The sequence below is a fragment of the Dermacentor variabilis genome, chromosome 4 (genome assembly GCF_050947875.1).
Source record: "Dermacentor variabilis isolate Ectoservices chromosome 4, ASM5094787v1, whole genome shotgun sequence".
In the NCBI taxonomy this organism is placed as follows: domain Eukaryota; kingdom Metazoa; phylum Arthropoda; class Arachnida; order Ixodida; family Ixodidae; genus Dermacentor; species Dermacentor variabilis.
The window spans coordinates 134,363,812-134,385,430 of NC_134571.1; the positions used below are offsets into that span (position 1 = coordinate 134,363,812).

General features: G+C 41.9%; 1 protein-coding gene across 3 annotated transcripts in view; it reads right to left on the reverse strand.

Annotated features, from left to right (window-relative positions):
• The window catches only part of LOC142579804 (scoloptoxin SSD43-like), a 54,856-nt gene that overhangs the window by 11,566 nt on the left and 21,671 nt on the right, over positions 1-21,619 (reverse strand). The gene's annotated exons all lie outside the window — the stretch shown is intronic.

Below are 21,619 nucleotides of genomic sequence, written 5' to 3' on the forward strand. Positions count from 1 at the left end.
GCATTTGGAATCTGTACAGAGAGCTCTTTGCATTGTGTGTCTGAGGTCACTACAGCAGATCTTGCACTGGTCTGTCTCCTCTGACCGTGCTTTCCAAAGAAAATGAGTCCCATGTCCTTTTTTTCCCATCCTGTGTTCCTGCTCTAAACCGACAAATGACACTTGCTGCCATTCAGTGTTGGCTCAATACATTTAACAAGAAACTTCTTACTCAATGCCAAAAATCAGCAAGAAAAATTTATATTTTTTGGTATGCTGTATGCAGAACTCATCAATGAAGGGTTAAAACAACTGAAGCGTCAGAGCAGCATAGCCACACACTTTTCACTACATCTTAGTATGTATATCAATATACATTACAGTACGAATGCTGTATTACTAGTCTATAAATGCATCTACCACTACATCTTGAACTAATGTTTCACTCTAGGTTCAAGGTGGCGATGCGATATGATATTTTGCTTCTTTGATCACCTACAAAATCTATGACAGCATTGCAGATATAGTTGCTATAGCTGGATTGCATGTTTGCATTTGTTAAAGAAAAAATGTAAATGAAACGAACAAGTAAATCGAGAGAAGCAACTTAATGTTTCAACTAAGCCACATAACAAAGAAGGAGAGTCAGTTTATCTAGTGAAATATGCATGCAAACTTGCAGCTGATCACCCGTCTTCAAAATCCAGATTTTGAGCATGTGTCACAATTTCGCTTGCCTTTCTTGCTTTCACTTCTGCATCGACTTCAGGGCATCCTGGTGGCATTCACTTTCGCATGTTTTTGTACTTGTTTCTTGGGCACATATACCATGAGAACTGGAATGAAATGAAAGAAATTGACTTTACATACCTATCAACAGTTCAATGACTTCCAGTTTTCAGGTTTTTAAAGAAACTGCAAACACAGCACAGTTAAACATGGAGTTGCCCTAACCTTAGCTTGCTTTTTGCACTGTTTCCTTCATGTTCCAAAATGTACCAAGTGAGCTATTTTAGCACACCTTCCAACACAATATCTGAGAATTACTTTCAGTATTGGTGTTGGTCAAAACTTTATAGCATGAAAACGGCTACAGGTACAAAAATGTATTATTTAACCAAATACATATTTAGCTGAGCATGCAATTAATTTTACAAGAGGTGGCCATATGCATGCCAGATGCAGAGGTGCTGTTGATATCTTCATATTCAGTTAAGCTGCAAAGCTTTAAAACCACCACATCTCTACTCAATCACAAGCACACAGACCTGAACAGCTGCAAGCAAGGATGGCCATAAACTTTACAAAGTAGTAAGAAAGGCTTTGGCAGCATGCTTAATGTAAAAAAAAAAAATTATGGGGTTTTATGCGCCAAAACCACGATCTGATTAAGGGGCATGACGTAGTGGGGCACTCCGGAAATTCGGATCACCTGGAGTTCTTTAACGTACACCTAAATCTAAGTACACGGGTGTTTTTGCATTATGCCCCCATTGAAATGTGGCTGCCTTGGCCAGGATACGCTTAACATCTAAAAGTGCAAAAGAAATAATAAAAAGTTATAAGAAAATGCTATTACATGGCCAAGGTGCAATGTGTCCCTCAGAGCTGGGTACTTGTTTACGAGGCTCCTTGCAGCAACATTGCACAATTTATTTGGGTACCTGATGTTTAAAAAAGCATGCATCAACCTTCGACATCAAACAATATGCAACATTTCCATGAAATAATATCAAACAGTTGAACTGTGAGTCATCAGATGGGAGAATTTAAGTAAACTGCACCATGAAAGCGTTAGGTACGTGACAAGACCGAGGTTAGAGAATTGATCAGATGGATTTGACACAGGACAGGGGTAACATTTAATCCTTTTGTCCTGCAATAGCCAAGATAAACGGATAATCATGACCAGAGTTCACAAACTCTTAAAATACTTTCACCAAACAAGATGTTAAAAAAGGTTTTAATTAATATTTCAAATTAGCTTATTACTGAAACATGCACACAAGGGAAAATTAGCCATGAATACAAACTTGAAGGAGCATCTCCTATAAGAATTTACAAGGGCAGCTTATTAAGCTAGTTCTTGATCCATTATCGCGAGTGTACAGTGCAAAGGTTAAACGAGGACATAGACACAAGCACTGACTACCAATGGAGGTTTTATTGCTGAATACACACAATAGTGATACAGCTATCTGAAAAATTACTACTAAAAAGAACAAAGCAGACCATCAAGAGGCACACGAAGAAATGTAGAGTTGCGTAAAAAATGCTGGCCGTAGGTTTGACTTCCCAGAGACTTGAGCTCTTTCAGATAAGGCAATGGATGGCTTGTTGATGCATGCACTCGGCTCCCATGCCAATTGTGCTACTTCAAGTATGATATGGGTAAGACCATCCCTGTGCTTGTGAATAACTGACATTCTTTCAAACCAAGGAGTGCAGCCACGCATGCTAGTATGATGTGCCAAAAAAACTTTCTCTGCCATTGCGCACATTATATGCATGTTCGCACAACCTCTCATGAAGGCATCTGGCAGTCTGCCCCATATGACAAGCGCCGCATGAAAGAGAAATTTCGTACACAACATTTTATGTGGATTCAACATGCCAAATCTTGCGCTTGACCTTGCAGATGCCTTTCTGACTGCCCTATCAGAAAAAGAGCTAAAGTTATTCTGGAAGTCACGTGAACGGCCTGTATTTGTGATGCAATCATATTTTTTTTTGTATCTCGATTTCCAGCATAGTTCATTTTTTGGCCACTCGTCTGCTTTTCTTGTTCTATCTTCAGAAGTTAATGTTTTTCAGATAGCTCTTTCACTTGCTTGTGTAAATTCGGCACATTGAATAATAACCTCTCTGTTGACAGTCGGCACTTCTGTCTATGTACCGTTTACCTTTGTGGTGTACACTACCTATAAGAACTGTAACCAGCAGCTAAAGAAGCTTTATTCAACGCGCCATTCTAGCGCCCTCGCCCACTCATTAACCCAAGACTCATGGCAAGGAAACCACGGAGGATATTGCTCCATTGAAGCATGACATAAATTATGACTGAGTGTTAACCTTCCTGTAGCTTTCATGACTGTTTTTTGTGAAGGAAAAGGAATGGAAGTAGAAGAAATGCTGCTGGTGGTAACCGAACTCGTAAATTTGACATGACGCATGCAGCACTGTACGAATTCATCTAGCCACAACTGTCTTTCCATCCAATTCAGTTGGCATTTGTATACCCGCATAAAATGTAGCGCTGCTAGTGTCAGGGTTCATGTTGTTCGCCAGAATAAAGAAAATGGGCTCAGGGCTGCAATGTCGACATTGCCATTGAATATTTAAATTTCGAGGTTATGAGTGAACTGTAATTCAGAACTAGTCAACGATGTATCAGTGATAAAAAAATTTCGAACCAACAATGCCATATACACTGCTAAACACTTAAAAAGGCACTGCACAATTTGGACATTGTTCACTGCCCCAATGCAAAGCTTTAGGAAAACAATTTTTTTCCCCTCAGTTATAGAGCGTTTTCAAGGGGAACTACGCAGCAACTAAGTTATAATCATGAATTAGACAACAAAAACTTTTGATTATAGACACCTTCCACTTGCCTTAGTGACATAACCGCATGAGAATGGAGCGTAATACGCTAATTAACATTGTGCTTACCATTCATATTGCAATACAAGGTTGGGAAAAATGCACGACTGAACATAATTGAGACATTACTGTGGAATGAATTCTCATTAAGTACATTCTATCCCAACTTTATTTACATCTGCCATAGGTTGGCAAACTGATGCATGAGTCGACTCACTCAGACTGATCTCGAAAGTGAGTCTCAGTGAGTCCGACTGAGTTGAATTTCTGTAGGTCTTAGCCCGAATGAACCCGGCTGAATAGAATTTTGGTGAGTGTGAGTTCTCATTATTTTGCTGACCAATGCATCCAGGTAATTGTTGTGACTTACATTGTCTGAGATGACGAATTGTAGGCAATCCATTCAATTTTCTTTTGAAGATTGTCAGGCATGCCTCCTGCTGTAATATTTCAGAGGTGTGCAGCAACGTCAATGGGCATCGGAGGCAGTGTCTACGTTGACTTCCTTGTACTCCTTTGTACTCTTTCCATTCCTTGTACTCTCCTTTGACTGCATTCTCCGCATGTCGAACTGCACTACCAGACAGCCTTAAAAAGAGAAGTATTCATTGAAATCAACAACAAAATCCAGTGCTAGAAAAACATAAGATGTGGTATCACAGACTATCACTCCACATGCTCAAATTTACCTACTATATAGTTAGTGACGAGCTAAGAATACAGGAAGGGCTCTTGATAAATATGGGCACATTTGCCATAGCAAATGGAGCCCATTGCTTTTCAAGGATAATGATGTACGAACAGCAAAAATCACTGACTGAGACAACTGACTCGTTACAGCATGAATGGGCTGTTAAAACGAAATTTAAAGAGGAATTTTATCACCCCCTATACAGATACCTCCTTACTAACACACCATGATCCCTCTACCCCTTTTCGCATTGGTACCATGCACAAGGAAGGTGCATTATTGGTCCCTTCACAGACATTGGTACCATGAGCAAGAAGCTCCCCCACCAAGGTGAAATAAGCAACCATAGTGACGCACCTGCAAACATTCCTTCTGAGGAAAACTTATTGCTAGCTAAATCGTCTACACAGGTATTGCTTTGTGAAGGACAAATACTGGGCCATAAAGTGCCAAGACCAGACTAGCATTGTCTTGGGACCAGAAACAGAGAACAAAAGCAGGTCATATGAAGGCCAAGGATGATTTGATAGAACAAAAATATACTAGAACATTCTGGTTCTCAAATACACAAACTAGACCGCTTGTGTTTATCCAAACATTATTAACTCCCTATCACATTTCTGGTGGCTAATGAATTAATATTTCAATGAACGCATTTTTTCTGATAACTTCTTGGTGCCTTTGCTTATAAGCTTTTTTGGTGAAACATGGCTATTATTTCAAACAGGAAGTCAAATTTTCCCTCAGAATTACATAAATCTGAGCTACTGAGATAGATACAAATGTCAAGGTCGGATAAGACTTTGAAGGATGATACGGAAAGATTGAGGAGTCGCAAACATGATTGTGCTTCTTAAGCTCTTCATATATCATCAGTTATATTTGGGCTGTCTAGACTGCACAAAATTAAAAAAAATATTTTGCAGCTTTTTGTTTTTATGTTTTCATAAATACACCTCATTTATCATATCTATTAGTAGCAGAGCATTCCAATATTTAACAAGGACAGTGGTATGCTATAAAAGTGGAACTAGGACTATATAGATACATAAAAATATTAGGGGGAAAAAACATTTTATTTTTACATAGTGGAATTGCCCCTATGGCATGCATTTATTTGTTTACTAAATTCCCATGAGCTTATTCCCCAAAGTTAAGATACAACCAGGGGCAGAAAAAAGCTTTAGGACAGGAATGAGTGTCCCTTGCTACTACTTTACTGAAAGCAAACAGGTTCATATTTATAGGTGAAGGTGGCCATGTGCGCACATACGTTTGCACACAATACTCAAACAAGCTTGCCCATTATTATTCAGTCATACAGTGCAGAAACTGTCATTCAATTCAGTTCAATCCACAGATGTATCACTGACATAGACGTCACATTTCATGTTGATGAAACAGGCCTCCATTAATTCCCATGCAGACAATCTTTGCGTTTACCAAGAATGCGGATGTGGAAAAGATATGGCTCACACGTGCAGTAATTGCAGTGCATAGGCAAATGTGCATTAATCTTATTCCTGGCAGACAGCTCATGTTCCCTTGCCAAATCGTTGGTGCAACAGCCTGTCTGGCTGATATGCACCTTGCCGCAATTAAGTGGAATTTCGTACACCATACCGACCGCGCAAGTCACATATGGCCTTGTATGATTTTTACCACAAAGGGTCAGCTTCTGTGGGTCTGAGATGCGTGGGCACAGGCCAGTAAGCTTCCATGGAGCCAAGAAAATAATAGGTACTTTGTACCTGCTGGCCACTTTCTTTAAATCGTGGGCCACTTCATGCATGTATGGAACAACATGCAGCCTTTTCTCCACTAGTGGCTTGGCAAGGGGCATCCAAGCGTTTTTTGGCTGTGACGCTCGCCTCCTTAAATCATGGGTTTGCGGAACTGCAATATTTCTATCTCAGCTATTAATGAGCCAATTTGAAAATTTTTGCAGTAGAATGCTCCCAAGAGGGCACCTAACAACTTCCAGCGTATAATTAAATTAGCTATGTGGCCTGGTGAGGGGCTCTTTAAAGTACTGCTAATAGCGATATTATAGCTTTCCAGCATACGACAGGTTTTAATGTTATACAGAGTTAATGCATGAGTACAGATTAAATAAGATCGGGTGCATACGGCTTTTTTGGTGCCTATGATGCTTCGGCGTGGCTTGGAGAGACAACCAAGTTAATCAATGCTCCATCACACACCGTCGTGCTTTCACCCATGTCGACGTAGCACTGGAACCGGTCGTTGGAAGATCTGAAAGCACACCCAGATGGTTTATCAATAGTTTTGCACGTTAGAAGTGAAGCTGTGGGCACTGAACAGGCACTGATTAATTAAACAGCCTTTTTTTATGGTTGCTGTACTGTCCCAAACAGGTTTGTTATTTAGAGCCATCACAGCACAGCACAGCACTAATCCTGCAGCCCATAGGTGAGCTAAGTACAGGACGCATTAAGCTAACAAGGCTAAGCTTATTTATGCAATGTCAGCAACCACCAGTGTATAAGAACAGATGATTTCACAAACATAGAACCATATTGCTGATTGCCCAAGGTTTTCATAGTCCTATTGCTGAAAATGCCAGCAATTTTTTTTTCCTCAGTTGGTTCAATTTAAATTCATTGCTGTGTGAATGTTGGAGCGCACAAATGACGACAAAGATTGAACAGGCAAACAACAAGTCCGTTTTCGTCGCCTTGCCTGTTTTATTAGTTAAACGCTCAAGAAATTTGCAGAATATGGCATACTGCGACCAGTTATGCTAACTAAAGCACCATTACATTGACTGAAGCTGTTACTACTCCCTCTCCTACCAGATAGGGAAGCGATTGCACACCTTACCCCAATATCAGTAGTAAACCAACTGCAGAAGTTTTCAGAAGATGGAAGTCCTGAAAAGGCTAGTTTCCTTGCGGCTTCTCGACACGGCAATAATTATAGTTGAGCAACGTTGTGTTCGTACGGGCAAGTATGCGCTACACTTCTCAATTTAAGGTCAAGTGCATTGGCTGCGACGAAACAAAAATATTAGTAGTTGGCAGCACAGTGAAGTGACACAGAGCAATTTCCCAAGACTCGATCTGTCAGTTCAAAGCGCGGCAACCGAAGTTATTAATCGTGCTCGACATTTCCGCTACGCATACTGTTGCTACTTTGCCCATATTTATTTATTTATTTATTTATCATACCCTCAAGGTACGGTTGTACATTGCAGAGGGGAGGGGCAAAGTAAATACAGAGGCAAATCACAAAATAAGGAAGGAAGGCAAACAACATTGCAAAAAACATTGTATACAAAATAACATAAAATGAACCAAACAATGACCAAATCCTCTTTGCGCTCCATGACGCGCAGTACATTTACGCTCACCTGTATTAGAAGATCGTTGCCTGTCATCAGGTACACGAACCCTCCCGTCCGCAGGCTTTCGTGGCGGTCGGCGAGTTTCCGGGCGCCTGTGAGCTTCACGATTTTCTTTGATGGCTCCTGCGAAACGAGGCAAGCCGCTTCTTCCGCACCAGTCGGCGAGCGTTCAGTTGAAGCCGGATCGGACGACATACTGCCACCGTTGTCAGATTTCACAGGCGCAACGCAAGCAAGAGGCAAACCGCTCCTTCCGCACCAGTTGGCGAGCGTTCAGTTGAAGGCGGATCGGACGCCATACTGCCACCGCTGTCGGATTTCACAGGCGCAACGCAAACAAGAGGCAAACCGCTCCTTCCGCATCAGTCGGCGAGAGTTCAGTTGAAGGCGGATCGGACGACATGCTGCCACCGCTGTCAGATTTCACAGGCACAACGCAAGCAAGAGAGGAATGCCACTCGCGTTTAGATACTCGTTCACCGCCGTAGATAGCAAGGTGCCGTCAGAGCCATAGCCGCGCTTCTCATAGTTGCGAATCCAAAGTCGAAGTAAATACGAAAGCCGTAAGTCATGTGCTGGATCCTGAATATTTCGCTGCGCGCGTTCGCAAAACAGTTTTCGCTCACCGCTGCACTATCCTTGCTCAAATTTGGCAGAATGACCACATTTTGGTGCCTACTTCGTTTAGTATAACACTTAGCACAGTTAATTGCCTGATCTTTGTTTTAATGCAAACTTACCGGCGCTCATGAAAATGCGAGCTGCTGCCGCGACGGTGTACGCATAAACTTGTAGCGCTGCCTGTCGTCAGCTGCAGAAAGCAGCATATCAGGGAGCGCTGCCGCGTGTTGCCTGCTCCTGGAACAGGCGACCGTCCTCCGTTAGACGCTGCTTTTTAAAGCTGACGGCAGGCGGCGAAACTGGTTTATGCTTGCGCCGTTACGGCAGCTGTTTGCAGCCGCAAGGGCACAGGCAAATTTGCGTTTTTTTTCTTACAAGCAAGGCACTTAACTGTGGCAATTGTAAAGTCGACGCCAAAATGCGATCGCTCTACAAAATTTGAGCAAGAACAGAGCAGCCGTTTGCACGTTTTTTGCACAGGGGTTTGCAGAACAGTGCACAAAGTTTGCACATTCCATTGTGGCCGCAATGATGGTACAAACAGACCACAACGTTTTTAGATTCTAAATCTAAAGCGTTGACAGACCACCACGCCCCACAGAAGCCTTCGTACGAGGCAATACCCCTCTAAAGGACACTGCTTCACAGAAGTGGTGCCTTTTCGGACTGTTACCTCAGATTTTCGCTTCTAAAGTTATAGAGGGAAACGAAGGCTGGGAGGTTTACCTCCTATTCAGGGAAGTTGTAGGCATGCTTTTGTATGATGAGCTTCCCTCAGAGTCTCTTGTTTATATGGAGGTGAAAATTCAAGAATTTCTCCGTTCATTCGTTACCCGCTACCCAGAAGCCCGCATAATCCCTAAATTACATTACCTTGTGCACTACCCACGCATGATCTCTTTTCGGACCACTCAAACAAATCTGGCGTATGAGGTTCAAGGCATCAAAGATGAAAAACTTCAAAAACATATGTAAAACACTTGCAGAGCTTCACCAACTTTCTCAAAGCTATGAATTCCGTGAGATTGTCTTCAACCAACGCCACACCATGTCAAGCCTGAAACCTGTGCGAAGATCTGTTTTACATACGTGCATTGAGGAGCGCCTGCCTGCAGGTAACGTATGGCAGGCGAAGTCAGTCACTATGCCGCAAATGGCATACCATGTGGGAGATGTGCTTTTAATGACCAAGGGAGACGAAATTGACTTATGGGGTTTTACGTGCCAAAATCACTTTCCGATTATGAGGCACTTGTAGTGGAGGGCTCTGGAAATTTCGACCACCTGGGGTTCTTTAATGTGCACCTAAATCTAAGTACGCGGGTGTTTTCGCATTTCGCCACCATCGAAATGCGGCAGCCGTGGCCGGGATTCGATCCCGCGACCTCGTGCTCAGCAGCCCAATACCATAGCCGCTGAGCAACCACGACGGGTAAGGCAGACGACCCACAATTTGGACAGATTGCAGGTATTTTTGCGGCTCAGGATGAGGTTCTGTTCTTGTTAGACAAGATGGGACTTGTTGAATTCAGGAGACATCGATAAGCACGTAAGGTATCTAAACGCAATGTAGTCTGTGCGGCGCAGCCAGAAGATGAGGTATTACCAGAGTTCCTCGATCTTTATCTGGCAGGGAAAGTGGTACCCAGATGTGAATTAGTGGTTTCATTAAAAATTGTAATATTTGCTTAGCTTTATGTTATGAACTCTAAGTGGGTGTACTTCACAGTTTGTGTTCTGTTGACGTTGTGTGTATATTCGTGTTGTATTTTTTTCTTGTTTTTTCCATTCTGTGCATGGGCAATCAATATTCATGCACTCCCCCCGCCCCCTTAAGGTATCTTTATGTACAAAATACATATTAATGTACAGTGCGTTGCATAAATATACCAACCAGTGTTATTACTTTTGGAGTTTGGTGTTGTACCACCCTGCTTCAATTATTTCTTACTGAAAAATTAAAAAAACAATTTGCCTTTCTTGCTATCCTTATTATGCTGTAATACAGCACTGCATGAAACGCATTTTACTTTTTGCGGCTATAGAGTTGAACTCGGGTAGTTACATATCGTGCTCTTTCCTTTGGTATAGTCAATCAGTTATTTGATTGAGTGAACCAACGAATCCACATTCACTGCAACCTATAACATCATATGTGCCTTTCACTGACTCCCTTCAAGCAGCATGGGAGTCATCCATTTCATGCGTCATTCCCGACTTCGTTTTGTGACTACCCTTGGAAAAAAAGGTAGTCAGCGACTGAAAAAAGAGAGTCGAGGTAGTCGTGACCCTCTTTTGACTCTCTTTTTTTTTAAGAGTGTACGACATGGCTAACGGGGCCGAATGGGGCCTGAAAATTGTACCACAGCGCTTACACACGAAACAGTTGAAAACTAGTCACTCTTTCAAATACTGACATTCACCAAATAATTTTTTTAGCAAGTATGTGCAGTCGTGGAGCCGTGCAGCCGAGCAGACGTGGATCCCTTTCGACGACGGGTTTGTACATTTCCAGGCTCAGTTATGCGTTGACCATGAGTCTTGCTCTCTAGCTTCGGGGACCAGCTCTGTCTTGCCCATTCTCGTATATGCGACGCTTAAATGGGTCTGTGAAGCCGTTATTGGTACGTTTGGTAGAATGATAATGCACAAGAACAAAGGAAGGGCGCTAGGTTACTGTCAGGTGGAATGTGCACGAACGGTATTGTTGGTCGAAACGGTGCTTCTGTTTGACATCGTGCAACGTTACAGTAAATGCAGATTTTCTTTCTAACGCAAAAGCAACATGCACTGAGCTGCTGAATAATATCCATGATATAATAATAATAATTATTATTATTATTATTATTATTATTATTATTATTATTATTATTATTATTATTATTATTATTATTATTATTATTGCCACAAAATATACAAAACAACACAAGCAGGCCGGTCTCAGCCTTAGTTGGCTTGTAGGACCGTGTCAATGAATATGATATACAAGGCGAAAAAATATACATAAATTGATGAGACATGAACAAAAAAATAAAAATAATGAAACGAATGGCAAAAAATTGAGAAGAACAAGATAACATTGGTTATCTACATATAACAATAGTTGAAGAGGCAAATATTGCGATTCAAAAAAAAAATGTACAAGAGGTTAATTTTACTGTAGCTGCTTTAAGAAGTGTTTGACCGTGCTTTTTGATGTCGTGTTAAACATTTCTTCTGGTAATTTGTTAAATATGTCAGGCACATAAGCACAGCGTCTGGCCGCGCCATACCTTGTGGCTGAACGCGGAACTACATAAAGGACATGTTTTCTAAGTTCCCTTGCGGCGGCCCTTTTTTGTTTGAAAGCGGAATTCCAGAAATGTTTCACAACTGTTTCTATAAGTAATGAATGGAAGCTCGGTAGACCAAGTTCACGGAAGATATTCGCAGATGTTGCTATTGGGGAATTGTATGCAACATTTTTAAGAATATTTTTAATAATCCGGTCTACCCTGCATCTCCAACGATCAGAACAAAAGCCAAAGACTGTAATGCCGTACCTCAACACACAGTAAGCCAGTGCATGTGCTATAATCTTTTTTACAGACAAGGGTGCAATACTTTTGATATTAAACAACAGCCACGCTACTGACCTCAGTTTATAACAAATAAGTGATAAGTGATGTTGCCACGATAAATTACTATCGAAATAGATTCCGAGATATTTCTCACAATCCACGTATGTAATAGGCGCACATTTACAATGAACACAGTCTGACTCATGCAAGTAGAGAGGCATGTAGTAGAGTGAAAGCAAACAAGTTTTTTTATTTTTTTTTGGGGGGGGGGGAGGGCATTTACAACAATTCCATTATTAGCGAACCAAAGCACTGCTTTGTACACGTCATTTTGCAACATTTCAGTGGACGTTTCATAAGAAAGGTGTTTCGCTAGTAATACAGTGTCGTCAGCATACTGGAATACTGAACATTTCGAAATTGCCAAAGGGAAGTCGTTAACGAAAACATTAAACAACAATGGCGACAAAATGGAGCCTTGAGGCACTCCAGCTTTTACCGACAACTCATAACTAAATACGCCCTTATCATCGGTAGAGACCACCTGAAATCTGTTGGTAAAGTAATTTTCGAGAATTTTGTAACAAGGCCCACGAAATCCCCAAACATGCAGTTTACTTAACAAGCTTTGATGATTCAGGGTGTCAAACGCTTTCGCTACGTCCAACAATAGCGCACATGAGAAAAGATTCTGATCGAATGCCGAGAACAGTTCATCTGAAAATTCCTCAAGCAGTGCCACAGTACCACGCCCTGAAATAAAGCCAAACTGTCGATTGGTCAGGATAGAAAATTTGTTAAGAAAAGAAGACATAGCGTGGAAAATAAATTTTTCTAAGACCTGATCAATAATCGGCAATATAGAAATTGGCCGATAGTTCTCAATACTATCTTTCTTCCCTGACTTGTGTAGTGGTACAACAACTGCAGTTTTCAAGCATTCTGGAATTTCGTCGCCTTCCAAAAAACCATTCAGTATATGCAGGATAATATCAGACAGCGGATTGAAATTCCTTCTGATGGTGTGTAAAGAAATTCCATCATATCCAGTGGGTTTTAGGAGGGAAACTGAAAATAATTTCTTCCAGATCACCCCTCAAAGTTTAAGGAAGAAAAGCCGACGCAGATACGGAATGCCCAAACGGCGGAGTGCTTGTATATGGAGAGACAGCCTTTGGGACGCTTTAACAAAGTGCCTGTTGAAAGCATCAGCCACTTCCGTGGCAGGTTGTTGAAAAGCGCCAAAAATAGACCGGTTATTGGAAATCACTCCTCTGAGACCATTTATCAAAGACCAAGTTTTGCTAACATTATTTGAAGATTGTTGGAATTTATAAAAAGTAACGGCGTTTGGCGGCACGCAGAAGAGCAACAACTCTATTTCTTGCCGACTTGTAGTCTAATCGCAGTCTTTGGTTTATGGGATTTCTTTTGTAGCGTTTCCACAAGTTGTCTCGATACGAAATGGAAGCAAGAATTTCCGTGTTCATCCAGCAGTGACCCTTTCTTATAGGCTTAGCTATCAGCCGTGTGTAACGTAATTCAAAATTTTTCATTTGCATACAGAACCTTTCATATACTTTTCCCGAAGAATATTGTTTGGTTAAGGATGCCCAGTCAAACGAAACGATAAGGTTATCAAGCTTGGATTGATTAACAGTAGGGACAAGGCATTTACGCTGCCCAGATCCAGTTTCCACCGATGACGTTCCAGACGCGTCTGGTAAAACAAGACGGCATGCTACAAAATAGTGGTCCGCCATCCGTTGTAGAACAGTGCATGACCTAAATGAACAGCTGGGAGCTCTGACCGCTATGTGATCTAAACAAGGTTGCACTAGACTATTATTAACTAATTCCGCTCTAGTAGGAGCTGCAATTGTACATTCCAGACCACAAGCGGACAACGTAGATAAATAATCACAAACTGTCACTTTTTCAGGGCATAAAATATTATTATTCAAGTCTCCGATCAAGCGAAATTGATCCACTGAGCTCCACTGCCGCAGAGCTTCTTCAAGCTCAACAAGAAACCGTGAAAGGCTGCATGGGGGTGGTCGGTAAATCGATAAGATATGGACAGAAAACAACGTCTTACAAACTTTGACCATCATAGATTCGGCATGTACAAAAGATGCATCAACAGAAAAAACTTCACAGTTGTCGTTTACATAGAGAGCAATGCCTCCGCCACAACGCCCGCTTCGTGTGACAAATAGTGCGGGAAAGCCCTGCAAGGTAAACGTATCAAGGCAAGCCTGGGAAACATTGATTTCTGTAATCACAAATACGTCTACAAAGTTAGCTGCCGATTCAGCCAGAAATTTAAATTCGTCCCAGTATTTACGTAGACTTATATAATAATAATAATAATAATAATAATAATAATAATAATAATAATAATAATAATAATAATAATAATAATAATAATAATAATAATAATAATAATAATATTTTTACCTCTCAAAGAGGTATCTAGGGTCAATAACATCATGACGCGCAAACACGTTCTAAATATTGCGGTCTTGCGGAGAAAGTCCAGAAACTATTATGACGGTGGTTCAAGGAATCAGTCATGGAATATGCCAATTTCTTTCTTTTCCAACATACCTTTGTTATAGGTTCCATCGTGGTTATATTTTCATAAGGAGGTTGCTCTTGTGTTTGCTTGTAGCGGATGTTGTCCTCCGTCTGTAATATTATTCATCTTGCAGAGATGTTTAACCGTACAAAAAGGGTGTGATTCTTTAACGATAAAAAGTATAAGTGTATCTTCCAGCTTTAGATCCTAGGAACGGTGAACGTCAAACATACGTCTATGTCGGGTGCCAGTGCTTCGACAAATACGAGGTGTGTAAAAACATAGAACGGGACTGAGTTTGCCTCTGGACTTCCTCTCGCAAAGCTGACCATGAAAAAACAGAAGTTTGTAACTGCAGAGAAGCTGCCATGTGCAAGTCCTACATGTCGCATGTAAATTGAAACAGGAGCTGAACGGGATCATTGCAATGTGAGATGTTCGTCTGTGCACCAGAATTCGAAATCACTTTTCGTCAATCGGGAACAGCTTTACGGCTTGGAGCGCATTAATTAGTGCTGATGGTCCCGAGCTCGAAAAGTATAGCATGGTCCTATATCTGCAAACTGTCCCAAATCAACCTCACTCGATCCGTTAACGAGCGAGGTCCGTTGGAAGAAGTAGGCCTATATGACTAACTGTCGGCAGAAAACTGCTCATTAATATTGCGATCTTCGCATATTTAAGGTGTCAGGCGATATAGTGAATTATCTACGCATGTTGTTCTGATTCGTGGATTTTAGAAATCGCCCGCTAGAAGTTCTGCTGTCCTTGGAATGAAGAGCGCTGCTTGCGTCTGGAGAGCTCCCTTCCAAAATTTCTTGCGTAGAATTTTTGTGACAGGCCTGCCTTTGCACTTTCAGTGGATAGCGTTTCGGCAAAGAGTATCTGTTGAAGCGCCTGATAACTTTGGTATGTCAGCGAAGCAAATAATCGGCTGCATCCTTTTACTGATGGACTGAGACACATTGTTGTGCAATACATTGAGTGTCACAAATGCAGTTAAGCTCGACTACTCCAACAACCTATCAAGGCGTCTGTTCTAAAAGCTTTATGACAAAAATAAAAAATAAAAAACATTTAAAAGCTTTGATGACAGCTGTCTTGCCCATTCTAGTAGATTCGTCACTCGAATGAATCTTTGAAGCTCTTAAAGTTTCTTTTGGTAGAATAAACAAGCACAAGAGCAGAGGAGGGGTGCTAGGTTCTTGTCAGGTGGAATTTACATGGACGGTATTGTTGGTTGAAACACTTAGAGGTGCCTCTGTTTGACATCCTGTAACGTTGAAGTGAATGCAGATTTTCTTTCTAATACAAAACGCAAACGCCACTGAGCTGCTAACTAATATCTATCGTATATAATAATAGTGATATATAGTATTTTTACCCCTCAAAAATGTATCTAGGGTCAATAAGACCATGACGCGCAAACACGTTCTACTTATTGCGGTCTTCCGGAGAAAGTTCAGAAACAATGCTATAAGGTATTTCAAGAAATCTGTCATGGAATCTACCATTTTTTTTCAACATACCGTAGTCATAGGTTCCATCGTTGTTATATTTTCGTTTGGAGGTTGCTCTTGTGTTTGCTTGTAGCGGATGTTTTCCTCCGACTGTAATGTTATTCATGTTGCAGATGCTTAATCGTACAAAAAGAGCAAGATTATTTAACGATAAACGTATAAGTGTATCTTCTAGCTTTACATCCTAGGAGCGGTGAAGGGCAAACACGTATATTTTTGGTGCCAGTGCTTCGACAAAAGGAATTGCTTTTACGAAAGGCTTTGACAAATAGGAGGTATGTAGAAACATAGAACGGGACTGAGTTGGCCCCTGGCCTTCATCTCCCAAAACTGTCCATTCAAAAAAAAAGAAGTTTGTAACTGCCGAGAAGCTACCACGAGCAAGTCCTACGTGCCGCATGTAAATTGAAGTATGAGCTGAACGGGAACATTGAATTGTGAGATGTTATTCTTTGCACCAGAATTCGAAATAAGGTTTGATCCAGCACGAATAGCTTTGCGGCTTGGAGTGCATTAGTTAATTCTAACGATACCAGGCTCGAAAAGTTCAGCATATTCCAATGTGTACACACGGCCCCAAATCAACTTCACTCGATGCGTCCACGAGTGCGGTTCGTTCGAACGAGTAGGTCTAAATGAGTAAATGTGGCCAAAGAGCTGCTGATTAGTATTGCTATCGTCGCATGTTTAAGCTGTCAGGCGATATAGTGAATCCTCCGGGCCGGTTGTTCTGATTCGTAGATTTTAGAAATCGCCCGCTAGAAGGGATTCTGTGGCACTTGGAATGAAGTGCATTGCTTTCGTGTGGAGAGCTTCCTTCCAAAATGTATTGAAATGATTTTTTTTCTCTGACAGGCTTATTCTGGCGCTTCCAGTGGATAGCGTTTCAGCAAAGAGTAGCTGCTGATGCAAGTGATAACTTTGGTATGTCAGTCACACGCGTAATCGACTGCATCAGGCACGTACCCAGAATTTCTTATCGTGCGGGGGGGGGGGGGGGCAACCCCTAGTAACTTACCTATGCAAATGAGGAGGGGGGGTACCTTTACTTGTACAAATGCGAATAATGCCCACCATTCAGCATAAAGACGCGTAAACCCGCCAAAGTGCAATGAAGTAAATTGTATCTCCCAGGTACCCCTATGTGGTACACCTAGACAAACAAGGAACCACATCAAATGGACTCGCGTCGGAAAAAAGCGCAGGAATAACACGGCCGAAACAAGTAAACAAGCGAAAGTGTAAAATAACGATTTCTAGTAGTGTTTATTCAATGAGCTGTTGAAGAATCGCAGGGAAATATATATTTGCGGAATAATCACAGTTCTTCTGCAAGCCTCGTTTGCAGCTCTACCAAGTACGAAAACCGACTAGTATTATTATTTGGCAAGTTGCGCAACGATGCGTGGCCGAGAGTCCCGTACATCCGCGTAGAGCGCAGGACGTTGCGTTCGTAGACGCACTGCGCCCACCGCGAAAGGTTTGAAAAACACCCACATAAGCACAGCAGAGAAGTGGCTACGTCACGCGGCTCAGCTGATGAATGTAGAAACGTCATTCAAAACACACGGAATCATTCTCCACTTCCGGTAGGCCTTTTCAATACTTCCTTCTAAAATAAAAATTTCTTGATCCATACATTTTTTTCACGAAGAATGGCTAAATTTGTTAATTTTCAATTTTCCTTCCTGTTTGGCTGTTGCCTCCGCTCTTTCCCTTAGTAGATTGCTTAATTTCTCAACTCCTTCAGACTCGTGTTTCCAGTTGCCAATCTTACATGAAAACTTCTGTACAGTTAGGGAAAATCGAGACGAGGTAACGGGTGACATAGATATTGCTAATGGGTTTAGCGGTTATCGCAGAGTTTCATGGTGGACGCTGTTTCGCATGATTTTATTTTCCACCTTATCTAACCCATATCGCGGGTATATGGTTCTGAGGATCTGCCAGCATCGCAGCGAGCCGTCAATCCAGGAAATAATGAAGCAAAAGGAAAAGTTAAACGCAACTGGCATTTTCACCAACTCCAACTACTTCCACGAGCATACAAACCAGCTCACAACGAATTGAATCCCTTTCCTTGGCCGTGGATCAGTCTAAACAAAGAAAGTTGAAATAACGAAGCAAGAGCGATGCGCGTGACTGTTCCAATAGATGGTGACAACTGAACGCACCTCGAATTTAATCGCGCGGGCACAGAATCGATGACATAATTGGCCTTCACACCCCAGGAGATGCCCTAACTACCGCCATCTAAAAGGAGAAAAAGAAGGCATAAAAATATTAACCGCCGTAATAGCTGTCGAGTCTCAAGATTGACTTGGCGGAGCTTTAGGAAGGTATGTGAAGTGTGATGGCGGGGGGGGGGGGGGGGTAGCGGCGGCGAAGGGGGATATGCCGCTTAATTTCGCGAGGGGCTCGGACCCCCCCCGGGCACTCCCTTGGGTACGTGCCTGGGCTGCATACATTTACTGATGGACTAAGACATTGTTGCGCAATACATTGAGTGTCATGCATGCAATTAAGCTCGACTACTCCAACAACCTATCAAGGCGGCTGTTCTAAAAGCTTTATGACAGAAAAAAATTAAAAAAAAACAACTCAAAGCTTAGATGATCGCTGTCGTGACCATTCTGGTAGATGCGTCACTCGAATGGATCTCTGAAGCTGTTAATATTTCGTTTAGTAGAATGATCAAGCACAAGAGCAAAGGAAGGGCGCTAGGTTCCAGACAGGTGGAATTTACATTGACGGTATTGTGGGTGCCGCGGTTATACATCTTGCAACGTTACGGTAAATGTAGATTTCCTTTCTAATACGAAACGTAAATTCCACTGAGCTGCTGAATAATATTTATGATATATAATAATAACAATATATGATATTTTACCTCTCAAAAAGGTATGTACGGTCAATAATATCATGACGCGCAAACACGTTCTACATATTGCGGTCTTGCAGAGAACGTAAAAAAAAAACTGTTATATAAGGGTGTTGCAAGAAATCTGTCATTGAATCTCTCAATTTCTTTTTTTTTTCAACATACCTTAGATATAGGTTTCATGGTGGTTATATTTTTATGTGGAGGTTGCTCTTTTGTTTGCTTGTAGCGAATGTTGTCCTCCGTCTATAATATTATTCATCTTGCAGATGCTGAACCGTACAAAAAGGATACGTTTCTTTAGCGATAAAAAGTATAAGTGTATCTTCCAGCTTTACATCCTAGGAGCGGTAAAGGGCAAACATACGTCTATGTTCGGTGCAAGTGCTTTTACGAAAGGCTTTGACAAATAAGAAGTATGTAGAAACATAGAACGGTACTGAGTTCGCCCCTGGACTTCATCTCGCAAAACTGTCCATGAAAAAATAAAGAAGTTTGTAACTGCAGAGAAGCTGCCATGTGCAAGTCTTACGTGGCGCATGTAAATGAAGTAGGTGCTGAACGGGAACATCGCATTGTGAGATGTTCGTCTGTGCACCAGAATTCGAAATAATGTTTGATCAAGCGCGAATAGCTTTGGGGCTTCGAATGCATTAGTTCTCATGGGCCCACGCTCGAAAATTATAGCATGGTCCACTGTGTGCACGCTGCCACAAATCAGCCTAATTCGATTCCTCCATGAGCGGGGTTCGTTGGAACAAGTAGTCCTAAATGACTAAGTATGGGCAGAGAGCTGCTCAATAATATGGCGATCTTCGCATGTTTAAGGTGTCAAGCGATATAGTGAATGTTCTAGACCTGTTGTTCTAATTTGTAGATTTTAGAAATCGCTCACTAGAAGGGGATCTGTTGTCGTTGAAATGAAGTGCGCTGCTTGAGTCTGGAGAGCTCCCTTCCAGAATTTATTGTACAGAATTTTTTCTGGCACAGGCCTGGCCTTTTTAGTGGAGAGAGTTTCGGCAAATGGTAGTTGTTGACGCAACTGACATCTTAGGTATGTCAGACAAACACATAATCGACAGCATAGTTTTACTGAAGGACAGATACGCATTGTTGCGCAATACAATGAGTGTCATGAATGCAATTGAACACGACTTCCACAACTACATATCAGTGCGTCTGTTCTCAGAGGTTTATAAAACATCGGAGATTCGCTTAAACGCACTACTGGCTCCATAACGGAAATTCAACATCTGATATGAACGACAGTCGCATCGTAAGGCATTGTAGTTATGCATGAGGTGATTCTGTGTAAGTTCTAAAACAATATTCGATAACCGAATGAAAAGCCCAGTTTGCTGCCTTCGATTAGTTACTTTCGTTCGCCATATGGCACATGGAGAAAAGAAATATGCAGACGGACGAAATGAAGGCGAATTAACTTGTATCTTATTTTGGGAATGTACACATGGACGTACTCGGAAGTAATGACAGTGTACATGATAAAATTGAGTTCACCAATGTTGGCAAAAGCCAGTGCAAAAATAAAGGCCACAGCACCCTCTTCACAAATGAAATCTCAGCATTCTTTAGCTCTGCAAATGGCGGGCTGAGGCGTATCGTCTTTTTCTCCGCAATAGCGAGTATTTCTTTGATGTTTCTTGTAGCCATGCCACCAGAATGTGCCTTCATTACAACCTCTGCCAGGCGCAGGGGGGCAAGAGCAGTCGAGAGCCAGGAACACTCCTTTTCCAGGTACTGCAAGACGTGCTCATGCCAATCCAGACTGCCTAAGACCGAGAACTCGGGTTTGCTGAGACCTGCGGCTAGTTTAGCTTAGACTAGTAATTCCTAGGTTGCGGCCGAGGGGTGGCAGGCAGGTGCCAAGACGCACCCAGATTTTGAGCATGTGCACGGCCTGACGTTCAAAGCGATAGCAACTGAAGTCTCGTCTCTTGCGCTGTGCTTTTTTGGGCACAAAAGCGGAAACATCACTTCCGTTGGAGCGCGCCATTCCGGTTCGTGCCTTCTGAGGGCTATTTCGATTAGTACCGTGTTAATCCATCAAATGGAGACGTCATTGGAGTTGTGCCACCAAGCTAACAGGACACGGTTGCTTACACCGATGCTATGATACTTACACTACTTAACACTGCGATCAGTCCCAACTTATGCCTTACACTCATGTGTGCATGCACGTTACATGCGCAGCAGGCCACCCCATATCCTACATTTTGATAACATTACCTAAATGCGTGACTTTGGTTTCGGTGTCCATGCTTCCTAGTTCTGGTATCATATTGTCAGCACCGGCTGGAATGCGGACTTGATGCCTACGTTCTGCGCCATTCCGGAATATAATAGCATTCAACGTACGAACCGATGCAGCAGGTTACTCGAATTCATCTAATAGTACGGCTTCACGCAGTTGAAGACATAAACATCCATTTCTTCTGTCTCATAAATGCTGACTTTCCGCGGTTATTGACAACGGTGGCTAATGAAACACAAGTTGGAGTGAAAATATTAAAATAATTGTTACAGTGTTACAGTCTAAGTACCTGCGTAAACGATCAAAAACCTAAGCGTGTACTATTATGCACGCAATTTACGAAGTGCCCAACAATCCCCTAACCCAGGCGCATTCCCACATTATCCCCAATAGCAGCCAAAAGCCGGCCGCTTCCTTGACATAAATGTTTCATTCATTTATCATACTTTACCACGCGAATGACTTTCCACTTGAAATGATTCCGTAAATAACCACCTTTGTCTCATTACATCAAAAATAAGCCAACAGATACATTCAGCAATGT